Source organism: Crassostrea angulata, chromosome 2 (genome assembly GCF_025612915.1).
Source record: "Crassostrea angulata isolate pt1a10 chromosome 2, ASM2561291v2, whole genome shotgun sequence".
NCBI classification, from domain to species: Eukaryota; Metazoa; Mollusca; class Bivalvia; order Ostreida; family Ostreidae; genus Magallana; species Magallana angulata.
Window position 1 is genome coordinate 38,941,795 of NC_069112.1, and position 15,927 is coordinate 38,957,721.

The following is a 15,927-nucleotide window of genomic DNA, read 5'->3' on the forward strand; positions in this document are numbered from 1 at the left end:
CGAAAACGAAAGTGAAAGTAGGATTAGAAATCTAGGAGGAGTGAGCATCCTCTGCTGACCGGTCATACCCGCAGTGTGCTCTTTGTCGTAATAGGGGAAAAATCGGAAAAGTCCGTAGACATTTAGGTGATTAATTATGGTCTAACAATTAGTATGAAAAACGTCAGTCAGCATGCGACCCATTTGAAGATTGTATTTGCTGACAAGGTCGTTATATCAACCATAGAACTTACGAAAAGATGCCTACAAGCGAGACTGTTGATAGTCCTGTTTTATCATCTTGTTTGTCAGTAGCTTGTTTCGTCTTAGAATTAGGTCATTTATTTTTTTTCAAGTACAGGTTTTTGAATAAATTCTGCTTCATAAGAATGCAAAATTAGATCTGCTAACAGTGGGGCACAATTAGTTACCATGCGGCATATTACTCCTAGGTAAGCCCATAACTAAGACGTTGTAGAAACCTCGTTAAAGAGGTTCGCTACTTAGGTTTTGGGTAGCCATTTTGGGTCACCTCTAGTCTTAACTTGTGTATCACATATTAATTCTAGTATTATATTTCTATTTTGCAATGCCAAGAAAAACTACACTGAATAAAATTGTTTAAAAAAATACTTTTTAACAGAGTTTAGTAAGGGAATATATTTTATGCGGGAAGGTTTTCGAGAAGGAAATAAACACTTTTCATAACTCACTAGTTTTTAGAATACTGTTTCTATAGCTTCCTAATTTTCAGCGCATACCGTACTTCGAGATAGTTTGTGTATTACGATATATTCATGATATTCTGAAAAACATATTTAAACAATATTTTGATATTTCTTACGATATATTTTTGCATATTTGCCATATATTTTATAGAAGTTAAAAACAAGTATTCCTTTTAAAGGAATGATCGGCAATAATGATACGTTGATAGCTAGAAGCAACCCTGATCAGTTTGATGTAAAATAATTAAAAAAAAAAGTACTGTATTTTTACAAAATATAGAATATTTTGAATCTTTACAACATAATTTCATCATTATAAACCGTCAACAAATTTAATTTTGAAATAAATTTGGGGAAAGCCGGTCGTAAACTCCTTGTCTAGTTTTATATGTTTAACCTAATTATTAAATGTTAATGTATCTTCTTTTTCAGAATACTGAGGTGGGCTCTTCAAAGAGCATTAATACGCATACAAAGAAAGTGTTGTATTAAAATAATTTAATGCGACTGAAAACATTGAATGCCATCATAACTTGCTATCAAGGTCGCATTATAACGAAACCTTGTTTATAAATCAAGCCGACTTCCTAGCTACTATTATGCAACATCAATAGATCGAGGTCAGTTCATGGAGCATATTCTTATGATTGAGGTCAGTTCATCGAGGTCAACTGCATTACTGAGTGAATCTTTCTATCAAATTCTTACGCGTGAGACAAAATGTGCATTCTTGAATCAACAGGTCGAACTGTATTTTATGTATGTTTCACATTGCATCTCTTAACGTAAATGAATTGAAATAAAACTGGGTAAAATGTTATATAAATACTAAACCAAACTTCAAGTTTTTATAAGAACTACTTATGCAAGCGGAAAGTGTGCGCACGTGGAAGCATTTGCCGGATGCCTCATATGGACACATCAGTGATCGGCCGAAGCCGATCACAAAAAAATAAACTTTAATTTTTGCCTAAAATTAGCTTATTTCATGCTATATCTCAATTTTTTGAAACATGACCCCTACTTGATTTACTTGTAAATGAGACATTAAATGTATGTCTATTCATATGCAAAGTTTTGGATAATTTACTATAATTTTTTTTCAGGAGCCAACCTCCTTAACACTCAGACTGGGCCGTGTGGCCTGTGTGAGCAATGTATTTATAATGAGCAATCCAAAACAAATATGTATATTGCTCTGATTTTTATACATATACATTATTATACTCTATATTGAAAATAGTATAATACTTTCCAGATAATGCCGCCGTCATTTTAAATTAAATTAGATGTCCACGAACTTTTTGGACAACCCTCGTATTTTCCCCATTCTATGCTGTCAAACGGTTTCATCCCGTCTTAAATTCACCCACATACAGTTGGGCGCCTGTTAAGTGCGAAACAAAATCGAAAGGAAACGAAACAAAACAAAACCAATCGAAACGAAACAAAACCAATCAAAACCAAACCAAACCAAACCAAAAATCGAAACTAAACGGAATTAAACAAAACTAAAAAACAATTATGACAACATAAAGGTGAAAAAAAAATATTTGAAATAAAATTTTTAACCATAAATACATGAACAATGTATAACAACTGTATGTGTCAAAAAAACACATAATAAATTTAAAAACAAATTTACATTATAGTATCCATTTTTTGTACGCACTCAAGTTTGGAGAGAGAAAGAGAGGAAGAGAGGATGTACTTAAACGTATTAAAGTCAGACGACACATACCTCGAGCATCTTTTTTGTATCTCCTCGTAATAAAGAGTTCCAATAAAAATTATTATTTATAATCATTTTTAAAATGATTTAGAAGTTTTATTCTTTGCATTTGTAAACCAGATGGCCGAGTGGTTAGAGCGGTGGCTGCACACTGCTATGACTGTAGGTTCCATGGGTTGTCAGTTCAAATACCACCCCTGGCTGTATATATCAATACATATTTTTTTTCAGCAATTCATGTGTATTTTCACAAAAAATATATAGGAAATTGCATACTCTAGTATTTTTCAGGAATTCCTGGTTAGGTATTCTAATTTTTTGCAAGAAAACTTCTCAAAGTAGTAGTAAATTAATAACAAATTCCTGGAAAAAGTTATATAAAATTGAGGAACATGTCGTCTGACCTTTAAAAAAAATGTCTTTAGTCCTTTGGCTGTGTATTCTATTTTGCGTTTTTAGCGGAAAACTGCGTCCGCAAAATCAAGTACATTGCCAAATGTAAAAGATATTAGAAGATAAAAAGGTAAAATCAGAAATGCGCTAAATCAAATCCATGCTTTAAATTTAACTTGTTTAAAATTATATTCCGCCAAATATCGTACACCCTAAATATAGTACATTAACTTTACAGTATTTACGGAGACATTCCAACCACACGATTTTGTTATGTTGATATGAAATATTGTAAAAATGAATCAAATACAATGTGCATGCGTGTGAAAGGGAGATAAGGAGGGGATTATGGTTGATTTCAGGTAATACACAGGTAAAAAACCTCTTTATAATGCAAGATAATTTTGTCAAATTACGACGTCCAAATTCATATATATTAAAACAATTCTTATTATATGTTAGAAACTGGTAACCAACCAGTATGCTCTAAACCACATTGTATTCGATCGTTTTATTTTTACAATATTTCAAATCGATAGAAAGAAAATTGTAGTTAGAATGTCTCCTTCAGTATCATCATTATCATCATCATGATCGTCATATCTCTATCTCTTTCTCTCTTTCTTTCTTTCCCAAACTTGCGTATAAACGTTGCTATAAGATGTCGCTGATAAGTGCTAAGGCATCTCTCTCTCTCTTTTTCTCTCTCTCTCTCTTAACGTCTGAATATCATTTAATGAAACAAATTAGAAACATTAAAAGAAATAGGAATGTACATCGGTTATTTAATAATTATATAATTTTTGCAAATATCGGATAATCGGCTTAAAAATTAACATCGGCAATCTGAAACATACTGGTAATATTTTATGGTTCAATTTTTTTTTTCAATGAATTTATTGTCACTTTTATGTAGTCAAAATTGATATAATCGATTTTTGGTTTCGTTTAGTTTCGATTGGTTTCGTTTCGTTTCGATTGGTTTCATTTCGTTTCGATTTCGTTTTGCACTTTACAGTCGCTAAGTCTTGAATTCGCCTGCTTATTTCGATGGCGAATGGGACAAAAATAAGACAGGGGCAATTATACCCCTGCATACAGTATTAAAATTAACAAATCACAAACTTTGGCAATTTTTGGCCCAGCCTTACGGTCTCTGTGGAGGAATTCTCGTTTATTTTCCAATATTGCAGCATGATACATTAAAAGTGAACTGGCAACTTAGTTTTCAAAACGGCAAATATGTTCAGTTTTTTTTACGTACGACGCCAGAGGAAAACCATTTACAATCGAATACCTAAGTGACCTCAAATCAAAATGACATTCAATTCTAAAACAGTATAATGACAATTTTAAAACATGAAACGTTTATCCCCTGACGTCATGACGTCAGGCATATCTAAGGTTTGAAAGTTGCATTCTCCGACACAGTGCAGAAATGGAAGCAAGCAATATCATGATATTTCAACAAAAAGATTAACCTATGCATGTTTACGGTGTCAGCATTTACATTCACAATTGATGAAAATGTTATGTTGGATGTAATAACAACAGGAGCAAGAGTTTTCAAGTAAAAAGAATGCAGTGCACGTGTGTAATCCTTATTTAAAATAGAATAGCCATATTTGAACGGTGAAAAAAGGGGGGGGGGGGGGTCATCGTAACAAGTTGTAACATATTGTCTATTACGGTACAATATAAGTAATAATTGGTGTTGGATTATTATTATTACAAGAGAATCATCAGTTTAGATTAAAACAAATATATATTTACACAGCTGGAATGTTTTCTGGAGGAACTAAATCGCCAAAGAGGGGCGAGGCCGGATTTTTGTTCAGTTGGGCGATTCCATTAATCTTGAAAAGGGAACATACGTCTCGTGTCTTACTAAAGGTACATTGCTGTAATGTTATTTGTAATTCCGTTTTATCTGGTTTTTATTTATTTACATTTTTGTAACCTGGACAATAGGACTTCCGGGATTAAACTAGTTAGTAAAACGTGCAGCACGGACTTGGTTGTTCTTCAACATGTTCTTAAGAAACATGAACATTACATGGTGTCAGAAGAAACTATAGTAATTATATCATAATGGAACATATTCGTCCACCACCAGAATTGGATTTTTCCACGACAGATGGAAATTTACCTGCAAGATGGAGAAAATGGGAGCAGACCATGAGATTATACTTAACCATCGCTATGAATGGCAGAACCGACGCAGAGAAATGCAGTGCTTTCCTGTATATTATCAGTCAAGAAGGTAGAAAAAGTTTCAATACTATGACAATAGTTGAAGAGGATAGAGATAAAGTAGATGTACTTTTTCAAACGTTTAAAGAGTACTGTGCTCCGAGAGAAAATACAACAGTGTGGAGACATATATTTCATACTAGGGTCCAAGGGAAAACGGAAACTATAGACCAGTATTTTACTGACTTAAGAATCATATCTAAGAACTGTAGATTAGAAGATGAGATGTTAAAAGATAGAATTATGTGTGGTGTACACTCCGAGAAAGTGAAATAGAGACTTCTCAGAGACAATGAACTTACACTCATCAAAGCATTGAGTATATGTCGTACAAAGGAAGATCACAGAGCATGATGAAAGACTTACAACAACAAGAACAGATCAGTGCCGTCAAGTGTGATAAAAACAGACAATCGTTGAAACCCTCTACAGGAAATAAACATACATTCCAAAAAACTACTGAAACCGGTAATCAACAAACATCTGGAAAACAGAAATACAGTTGTCCAAATTACAATTCAAGATCAACATTCAAATGTGGTAAATGCGAAAAAAAGTCACAGTCGAGGACATTGTCCAGCATTTGGGAAAAGATGTAGCAAGTGTCATTGGAAAGATCACTTCACAGCAATGTGCAAGAATAAAGCTATTCATGCAAAGGATCTAAACGGAGAAAAAGACTCGCAAGACGAACAAAGAGAAGATTTTTTTCATCGGATCGATCTCAAGCGAAAATAACAAAGATGAAATATATGTGAACCTAAAAATCAATTCTAAAATAGTGAGGTTCAAATTGGACACTGGATCACAAGTAAAAATCCTCACTACGTTTGATTCACCATTTGGAAGATATTGTTTCTGTCGCATGCCTTTTGGTATTAAAAGTGCACAGGAAGTATTCCAAAAGAGAAGTGCACAACTTTTTGACGATATTAATGGTGTATAAGTTGACATTGATGATATATTGATATGAGGGAGAAATGAAGAGGAGCACAGTAGAAGACTCAAAGCAGTGTTACAGCGATGCCAAGAGATCAACCTTACCCTAAATAAGGACAAATGTCTTTTCAATCAATACATAGGGTATGTGATTTCGAAAAATGGAATGAAACCTGATCCAACGAAAATAGAAGCCATTCTTAAAATGCCACCTCCAACTGACAAGAAAGGAGTCGAACGTCTTTTAGGAACTGTGACTTATCTTGCCAAATTTGTTCCTAATATGACAGCGATTAACGAGCCTATCAGATCTTTACTCAGGCGTGATGTGTTTTTCACATGGGAAAAACCTCAACAGGATGCATTCGAAGCTATCAAAGACATTTTATCTCGTGAACCAATTCTGACTTTCTTCGATGTTTAAAAACCAGTATGTGTTAGTGTTGATGCTTCAAAGTGTGGTTTAGGTGATGTGAACACTTAAGATGACAGACCAATTGTATATGCATCTAGATCATTGACTCAGACTGAGAAACGATATGCACAAATCGAAAAAGAACTGTTAGCTGTTATATTCGGTTTAGAGATTTCACCAGTATACCTATGGTATTAATTTGACTGTTGAGAATGATCACAAACCATTGGAAAATATTCTAAGGAAATAATTAGTCTAAACTCCTCCAAGGCTACAAAGACTCTTACTTCGTTTACAGAAATATGATTTCAACTTCAAGTATGTTCCAGGAAAACAGTTGATCATTGCTGATACTCTATCTCGGGGCTCACTTACCTCCAACAAAGCAACAAAAAGAAGAAATTTGTGGGGAAATGGAAACGTATGTTCATTCCGTGTTTAAATCAACCGTTCCCATTTCCAGAAACATACTTCAAGACATCAAAAACGAAACGGTAAATTATATTATTTTAAGTGAAGCTATTCGTCTTGTAAAAAGTAGTTGGCCTAAAAACAAAAATCAGCAACGGAAACCATTACAAGAGTACTGGAAGTTAAGATCAGAACTTACAAGTGTAGACAGTTTGTTGTTAATGAATCAAAGAATTGTTATTCCAGAAGTATTACAATCCGAAATTTTGAGATATCTACATGTTAGTCATAGAGAAGACTAAAGCTCATGCAAGAATTGTGGTTTACTGGATTGGTACATGTATGAATCGAGACATAACCGACTTAATTGCTAAATGTCATACATGTACAGATATGAGAAACAAGAACCCAAAAGAGCCGTTAAATCCAACGCCAGTACTAGAAGGTCCATGACAAGTGCTTGGTTCAGATTTGTTCACGTTGAACAATGAGGATTATTTGATCGTTGAGGATTATTATTCCAGGTTTGTTGAAGTAGTCAAGCTTGAGAACACTAGGAGCAAAACTGTGATCACACATATGAAGTCCATGTTTGCCCGACATGGCATTTCTTATGAAGTGCGAAGTGATAATGGTCCTCTGTATACTTCTAAGGAATTCAAAGATTTATCCAGAAGTTGGTGTTTCGAACACAAAACGTCGAGTCCTTATAATCCACGAGGAAATGGTCTTGCGGAGAAAACCGTTCAAACCGTGAAGAGAATGTTAGAAAAAGCAAGGATAGATGGGAAGGATCCATATATCAGTTTACTAGAATACCGGAACACGCCAACAGATGTTGAATCTCCGGCAAAACTACTCATGAGCCGACAACTTAGATCAATATTACCAATAACCAAAAATCAACTGAAACCAAAAGTAGTACCAGATGAAATTACCAGGCAAAAGAGGAAAATTAACCAGAATCGTTAAAAAAACTTATTTCGATGTTGGAAGCCGAAAGCTGTCAAGTTTGTCGCCATGACAAAGAGTTAGATTCAGACACAGAGGACAGTGGCAACCCGGATATGTCAAGGATCAAGTCCATACCAGATATAACAACGTACAATATCAGAATGGAGATCAATTTAGAAGAAATCGAAGAGACATCATACAGTCAAAAGAAACCAGTTTTAAAGAACCAATCGTTGAACTTGATGACGAAGACGAAGATATAGTGAGAGACAAAGAAACAATTCATTCAGAAGCTGGAAACCCGGACACTACAGAAGTCGAAGACGGCAGAAGTCCAGACATTGTTCAGCAAGTGCAACCATACAAAACACGTGCAGACCAAGAAGTGCGTCGTCCGAAATATCTTAGTGAATATGTGTGATGGGGCAGAATAATCCCTTACTTATATATTTGCTATCAAGGCAGTCTAGCTTGATGTGCACATGATGAGATATGTATACCGGTAAATGATCAGTAAATATTTGTAAATTTATTTGTAAATATGTTATATATCTATTTCTTTCAAATGTGTCTATAATGATACTATTAGTGAATTTCTCTATATGATGAAAAAAGGACTTTAAATCATAATGCAACATTTATTAAGGGGAATGGTGTATTGTTATTTATAATTCCGTTTTTATCACGTTTTCATTTACTTACATTTTTGTAACCTGTACAGTGGGACTTCCGGGAATAAACTAGATAGTAAAACGTGCAGCACGGACTTGGTTGTTCTTCCACATGTTCTTAAGAAACATGAACATTACAATTACTACTTCCCCTACTGCTTCCCCCTCCCTATTTTTTTTAATTGCAGCAGGCACTTTTCTTAACTTTATATAATAAATGGAATTAACATGGATTCGCCTCCCCCCTCCATTTTTGTAGACGCATTTAATAAATGGAACTGTAAATAAGGAATTCTGATTGAATTGAAGTTACTACATTTAGGTTTTTTTTGTCGTGAATTTGAGAATTCACCTTTTTTTTTAATTGCTTGTCAAGATGATTTTGATGAAGCTGCCCCACATTTGACTATTTAATCTCCAGCTTTGAAGCTAATATGCACCTATATGATATGTGTACATTATTAAAAAAAATTAAAGAATTCAATTTCAAGTGATATATACCGTATATCAGGTTTTTTCCGCGTCATGTTTTTTACGCGAATTGGAACCTAAAACAGTATATGAAATTTACGCGAATCAAATTTTTACTATTTCAAAGTCCACTTGAAAATATAATTCACGATTGTTTAAACCTGTAAAGTTAATGAGGAGTAAAACAATTCAATAGTAACTTTTAATTTTAAATTCACACAATGAAACACAATCAAACAATTTACACGATTTCTGACAACTGTCACAATTTAATCTAGTCCCAATACAGATGATATCCCTGAATGAATTAATAACAATTTCGGGTTTCGTTTTCATGTAATCATACAGCTTTGTCAGCCATTTCGCACCAAGTGGCTTCATTCGTGTTGGCGAAAGGTTGACCTTCACCTCGTTATTATCGGCAGAACCGCTCAGCTGATCACACACCTGCGCTGCGTACCAGCTCTCAAACTCATTTGTAAGAAACGATTTCGCACTTTTGTTAACGCTCAAATCCATCGGTTGAAATAAATCTGTACAATTTGGCGGAATGTTAACATAAAAAAGACGATTTGCAAAAAGTTTGGCTGTGAACTCCTCCGTAATCTGCCCACGGAAACAGTCGAAAATTACTAAGACACGCTGACCAAATGGTAAATCTAAGTCGTCCTTCACTTTGTTTACGTACGGCAGATTCATTTTGTCGATGTAGTCATTCATGGTTCGACCGTTTGCCCAGTGATTTTCTGATTCAGTAATGTGAAATTCATCTGGAAAGGAGAATTTTTGGGTGGCATTGTGTCGTTTTCCCCTGATATATCAACTGGAAGGGAAAGAACGATCTATCTAAAGTTCCAACGAATATAGCTGTAATGTAAAATATTACCAATATTTATTTTCAGAGTTAAAATCAAAGAAAAGTAGATCATTTACCGTTACATAGAGTAGTAGCTCAGGAATACCGGGGGGTAACTAGATATCAGTTTACGCAAGGAACGTGACGAATTAATTACATTGTAGCTTGTCAATTTTGATTATTAAATAAACAAAATGGCTTACATACCTGTAATCTGTCGCTTATCCTCCGATCCCTCTATTTCTACCTTCTGTGATCCTTCTACAGCCATAGTCCATTGCGAAACCGGGACAACATGTAGTCCAGTCTGATCCCAGTTCATACTCAACAAAGGGGGGGGGGGATTCCATACTCTGTTACACGAGTTTGAATTTTCGAAGTTGTCCTCTCTGAGAACTTTTTTTTAGGTAGTGTGACCGCGTAGATTTTACCGTCCTAGAGAATTCCTCTGGATCTGCATCGGTCGTGTGCAGTACGAACCGGTTGAGGGAATGTTGGCGTAAAGGGTATAAGGTGTAGGCTGCGTTGTAGGCCGTAAGGTAATAACGAAGGGAAGGTTTGCCGCATTCCCGAAGGTCCACCAGTATACAGTTTCAGAGAAATAAACAGGCAATTGATGCAGGATCGATTTTATTGGTCGGGACTCAACGATGGCAACATTATAACAATTTAACAGGCAGACATATTAAAAACAAGTCGGATATGGCCAGCAGTGGCCTCTAGACTCAAGACTCTGGGTGAGTCGGACGTTGCCGAGGCTGGCCGCCGTATTCCAGAGTGCCAATTGACAATTGTACAAATTATAAAGTATAAATTGACAGGTGATGACATAAGCTGAGTGAAAGGTTCACAGATATAAAATAAATAAATAAACTCAATGAGTCTTTCATGTCCAAGAAATGAAAAACTGGTTTCTATCTCGCTGTCGGTATCGATCAATTTTCGCTGTACTGCAGATTTCACATAGTTGAGATAGTCTTTTTTGAAACCTCTAACGGTACTTTCATTTCATTTTCTATCAAATAAAGGTGGACATTTTCTGGCAGCTGCAGTCGGGCTGTTTTCTGCTGCCAATTTACCGATTTTGTACTGGTGCTTCAGAGAATACGTTCCATAATTTCCCCGTTGCTTTGGAGTTGATTGGCCGTGTTTAAGTTCTTTCGCAACGTCAGCGGTGTTAGATACATTCTTGTTATTTACAGTGATGTATCTAATAATAAACATCTTAAAATATTGCCTTACTACTTGGTTTTAATTTATATAGTGGGAACAAAGCACACTGAACAAATCTAACTGAATACTGTTCACCGTAGATTTACATACCTGCTTACTTTAAGAGCGAAGAGGGATAACTCTATTATAAAAACAAAAGTTTGTATTAAATTTACGCCGATTTATTTTCCGCGATTCGGAAACCGTCGCGAACAAAGAAGAATGGATACACGCGGTAAAAAAACCTGATATGCGGTATGTACTGATATTTCGTCTTAAATTTTCACGTTCCTTTTATAAATTAATGATCAGCAGAGAAAATAAAAATTTATTTCTGATAAAAGAGCCTTATTGATACATGCATGCTTCCATTGTATAATTTTGTTTAGTCAGGCAATTTTTTGGAAAGCTATTACTTGTAAAGGTAGTTAAAAAAAGATAAGCTAAATTTTTCCTATAATTCAATTTTTCTGAAATGTTTATATTTTTTGCTTTGGTATGATATCCTTTAATACGTAAAATTTGAATAAAATCTGACCTCACAATTTTTGCCCACATAGCCCCAAACCTATCATTGGAATCTCCTTCCAGTAGAGTGTTAAATGAAATAGTCATCGTTATAATTGTTTATGCCATTAAGCTATTTTTTAAGATTTTGCAAATATTTGTGCTGCTATTTTAACAGGAAACCTTCTAGTTACCTAAAGATACTGAAATAAATTCTAACTGGTAACTAAGATAATTTCTCATGCGATATAATGTAAAACTAACGCTCGTGAATACTCTTTTAAGACGAACAATTGCAGCACTTAACGTATCTAAAAAGAAAATGTATAATTCAAATTTGAAATAAAATTTAACAGTATGATTGTCATGACCCTGTAATAAAAATATATCGAAATAAAGAAAATTTAACCATTGGTTTTATATTAATCAAAGTTAAAGTATGTTTGACGGAGGAATAAATTGATTAAAAATCCTAGATGACGTCATCATATTTGACCTTTGACCTGTCGATATTACCTTGGAATTTGTATGACATAATGCCTATGTGGTTGTGTCCAAATTTCAGGTCTTTACTTTGAAAAGAACACAAGTTACGCATTTTTAATGATATAAGGCTAAATTGCACAAAAATCATATCAACGCGATCCAAATGTATGTTTAAAAATTATTGAAATACGTTGTATCTCATATTTTGGGCCTTGAGTGATTGATGGGTATGATTTATATTTTTTTCTTAAGATAATGGACTGGAATATATTTTCACATAATATTAAGTCATTATTTTGTTTGGTTGAGAAAATATTTTAAATAGATAATTTCAGGGTAGTTTCGCACTACCTTAAATTGTGTATGTTTATGAATAAAACAAATGAATGCAATGCAATGCATACCTTCTCTCCTATGATATATTTTGACATCGTGTATCTTGTGTAATTCTCCAAAGTCCACCTGTAGCCATGCCTTTGTGTGATTATTGGCAGTATGAGCACAATGTTGTTCGTCAGTCTGATTGTCGCCATCGTTAGCAATTGATGCATTGTTGATATAGTAAGTTGAACTCTGGGTGAGTATTGTTGTGGGTCTTCTACTTAGATTTTCTTTTTAAAAAAATACTATACAGACAATAAATCATTTGAAACAATATGTTGATGGATGTTTAAATTAATTCCACAAACTGTTACATAACACAGTTGATCCACCTTTTTATCATACAATCGTAAAAAAACATACACCATTTAGTAATTATATCACAGTAATAAAACTAGTCTTGTAGTAACCATATCACCGTAACAATAATGCTTGTGTTGGTTTTATATATGTTTTTGGGTTTTAGCCGTCTGTGATACATGAGGATATGGAAAGGAAGAGAAGTATCCATTGCTAAGACGGTGCATATTTTTCTATGTATTTCATAAAGGGCAACATTATTACAAACGTGAATAATTCCGACTCAACATTGGCACAAATCAAGATATTCATTCACTTGCATACCCACACACCGATTATTATATTTTATGTATTTAAAGGAGCATGGTCACAAGTTGGTCCAATTCAATTTTACTGTTTTTAATATTTGCATTACTTATGCAACTTTACGAGTAAAATTGAATTGGACCAAAATTGTGACCATGCTCCTTTATTACTAAAATAAAATAATCGGTTTGTCGGTGATCTTATGATCATGTGAAATTTTGAAAGTCACGCATAAGAGTTATGAGCAAGATACAAGGCTCATAATTCTTTGTCATCTAAACACTGATTTTGTTTACATAGGATCCATGCACCAGTACGACATCTTTTTTAAGCTGTTTTGTCTGTCGTCTTATGAAAGCTTTTGGTCGTTATATTAGTTGTGATCGTTCCCCATCTGCCACTTAACGCACGGTATTCAATTTGTCTGCACCGCTTGGTGTGTCATAGGACCGACGACATCCAAAAATGAACATTCAATGCTTAAACTTATATTTTCATACTGATGTCTACTTGTGTGAAATATTGTGTATCGCCCCATTAAAGCCATTTTGACGCTCTTAGTCAGGGATATAAAAACATGCATGAAACAGCCATATTACCACGTTAATTAGTTAGCTTCCGCGACAAAAATAGTGTGCAAGAAACTTTTAAAAAATATACATTTATATTAATGACTGTGTTTCAAAAGTACATATCAAATTGTAAGATTGAAAGTTTCATTTAATCTTAAATATACTCGAAACACGTGGAAACGTTTATTTTTTAGTTCACGGGGCATGAATTAGCACAGAGTTTATGCATAGAGAATTTAACGTTGCAGATTTCCAATGCAAACATAAGAGGAAATATACACTGAATGTATAAACCGGTCGAGGAATTTACGGTCAGTTGCTTTCCGATCAAGGCATTTAGGTTGCACGGACCTCTAAATGCATGAACCACATATTGTAGCAAAACGATCGTACAATAAATAAAGAAAACAATTAATCAATAAAACATAAAATATATCTATTCTTTGAAAGTGTTTAATTCATTCGTATTATAATGCACAGATAGTGCTGTCTTACTTTGCATGCACATCGAACAGAGTGTACAAATCATACAGAGTGCATAACGTCTGCATTTTTTTTTAAACCCGGGCGGCAATTTATCTAACACAGTAGATAACTGATAGTAAATCCAAAAAAGTAACAACGTAACATCGGTTTCTTAAAAAAACGCCTCATTTTTTTAAAACTCCATGCGGTCATTGTACTTTTTTCCTATAATTCGATTGCTAATAACATCCAACCTGCATATCAAATAGGTTTTCGGGTATACGTTTAGACATTTTATTGCATCAAAGCTTAGCGCATTTCAGAACTTTTAATACTCTGATTGTTATATCCAACCATAGAAGAATAGAAAAAGATATTAAAACACGTAGCATCGTTTTTTTAAAGTTTGTGTGTAAGATTGTTGTAAGACTCCATTACCGGTGAACTGATTTTTTTCATGCTTATTGCTTCCCATGTAAGCGATGTGGCCCTTGAGACTCTTGTTTTTTTTTAGTCTTATTTTTTCAAACTAAAAATGGAACTAGGCGTCCTATTTGTGTATGAATAATTAGGGCTTTTCGACTTTCGGTCGAAAAGACCTATTGTTTTCGTTCTGTTTTATTATTATTATTCTTCTCGACAAAGTTTCGTCATAGATTTTTTTTTCAAAACGGAACAAAAAAATAAAAATTTAATGATAGATTCTTTTAGCAATTGTTTAGTTCTCCCGTATGTCCCTTTTTGGACTTCCGGTCTATATACTTCCGGTTTACACATGCAAAAAACAAAATATTAAAAGGACCTTTGTATCTTTTTTATATTTTGATTATAAACAAGGAAATTTTGGATTTAGATACTTCATAGTATGATTTACAAAATTGTAAGCGACAACTTTTTTGTATCTTTTGCCGTTTTTGAGATATTAGACTTCAAACTATGAAAAAAGGGGGGATGAAAAAAATGAAAATTGAAATAACCACCAATTTTTTTTTAAGTGAGGAATGGAAAATGTTAAAACTGTCATAATTATCATATATGTAAAGTTTTGTTTGAAACAATTGAGAACTTCCGGTTTTATAAGTTGATAAAAAATCGTCTATGGGTGTTTTAATGTTAAATTGAATTCACACGTGCCACTTTTTCTCAAACAGTTTTCAAGTAAATATTTGCATATTTAATATTTATATTGAGGGACCTAATTTGCAGACCGGAAAATGTTTTGAGATAAAAATTTTGAAAGATAAGTGATCCAGAGGGGTCAAAGCTAAAAACAACTTATTAGCTGTATCTTTTTTATTTTTCATCCGATTTTTAAAATCTTTTCGGTTTTAAGTTTTGAGTTAAGAGTACAATTTAAAAATTATGATCCGTAGGGCCATTTTTTGACTTCTTATAGGAGTATTAAGGGTGTGAATATTGCAACTTTTTTAAAAGTAGAAAAAGTGATTTAGAAAGAGTTATCTCGCTTTGCTCAATGAACGTAGAACATTAATTAATACTCTAGGCATACCACGTTTTCTATTTGAGAAAGGAATACTTACTTTTTATGATTTTTTGGAAATATTCTTTTAGAAATTAAAGTATATTTACTTTTAAAGTGCTGCAATTATCTTTTTTTGACATTGCATTATTTATAAGGTTATATTTCTAATAGGCAACTGATTATACCAAGGCGGTGAGGAATTTTAAAATAAAATTAGATACGATTTTACCTGACATTTACAATCAAAAAAGGGAAAGGGGATGTCGAAAAGCCCTTACTTTTTGTTGAAGACAAAAAAAGTTCTAATTATAATTAGTTTCCTGTCGATAACTTGTTTAATGTATGGACAGGCTTCGCATTTATAAAATTTAGTCATGATAATTTAAACTAGAACTTTTTTGTCTTCAACAAAA

At 33.7% G+C, this 15,927-nt stretch overlaps 1 protein-coding gene across 1 annotated transcript in view; it reads right to left on the reverse strand.

The window, feature by feature from the left end:
• LOC128170809 (multiple epidermal growth factor-like domains protein 10) overlaps positions 1 to 15,927 on the reverse strand; it is a 186,353-nt gene that overhangs the window by 121,658 nt on the left and 48,768 nt on the right. The gene's annotated exons all lie outside the window — the stretch shown is intronic.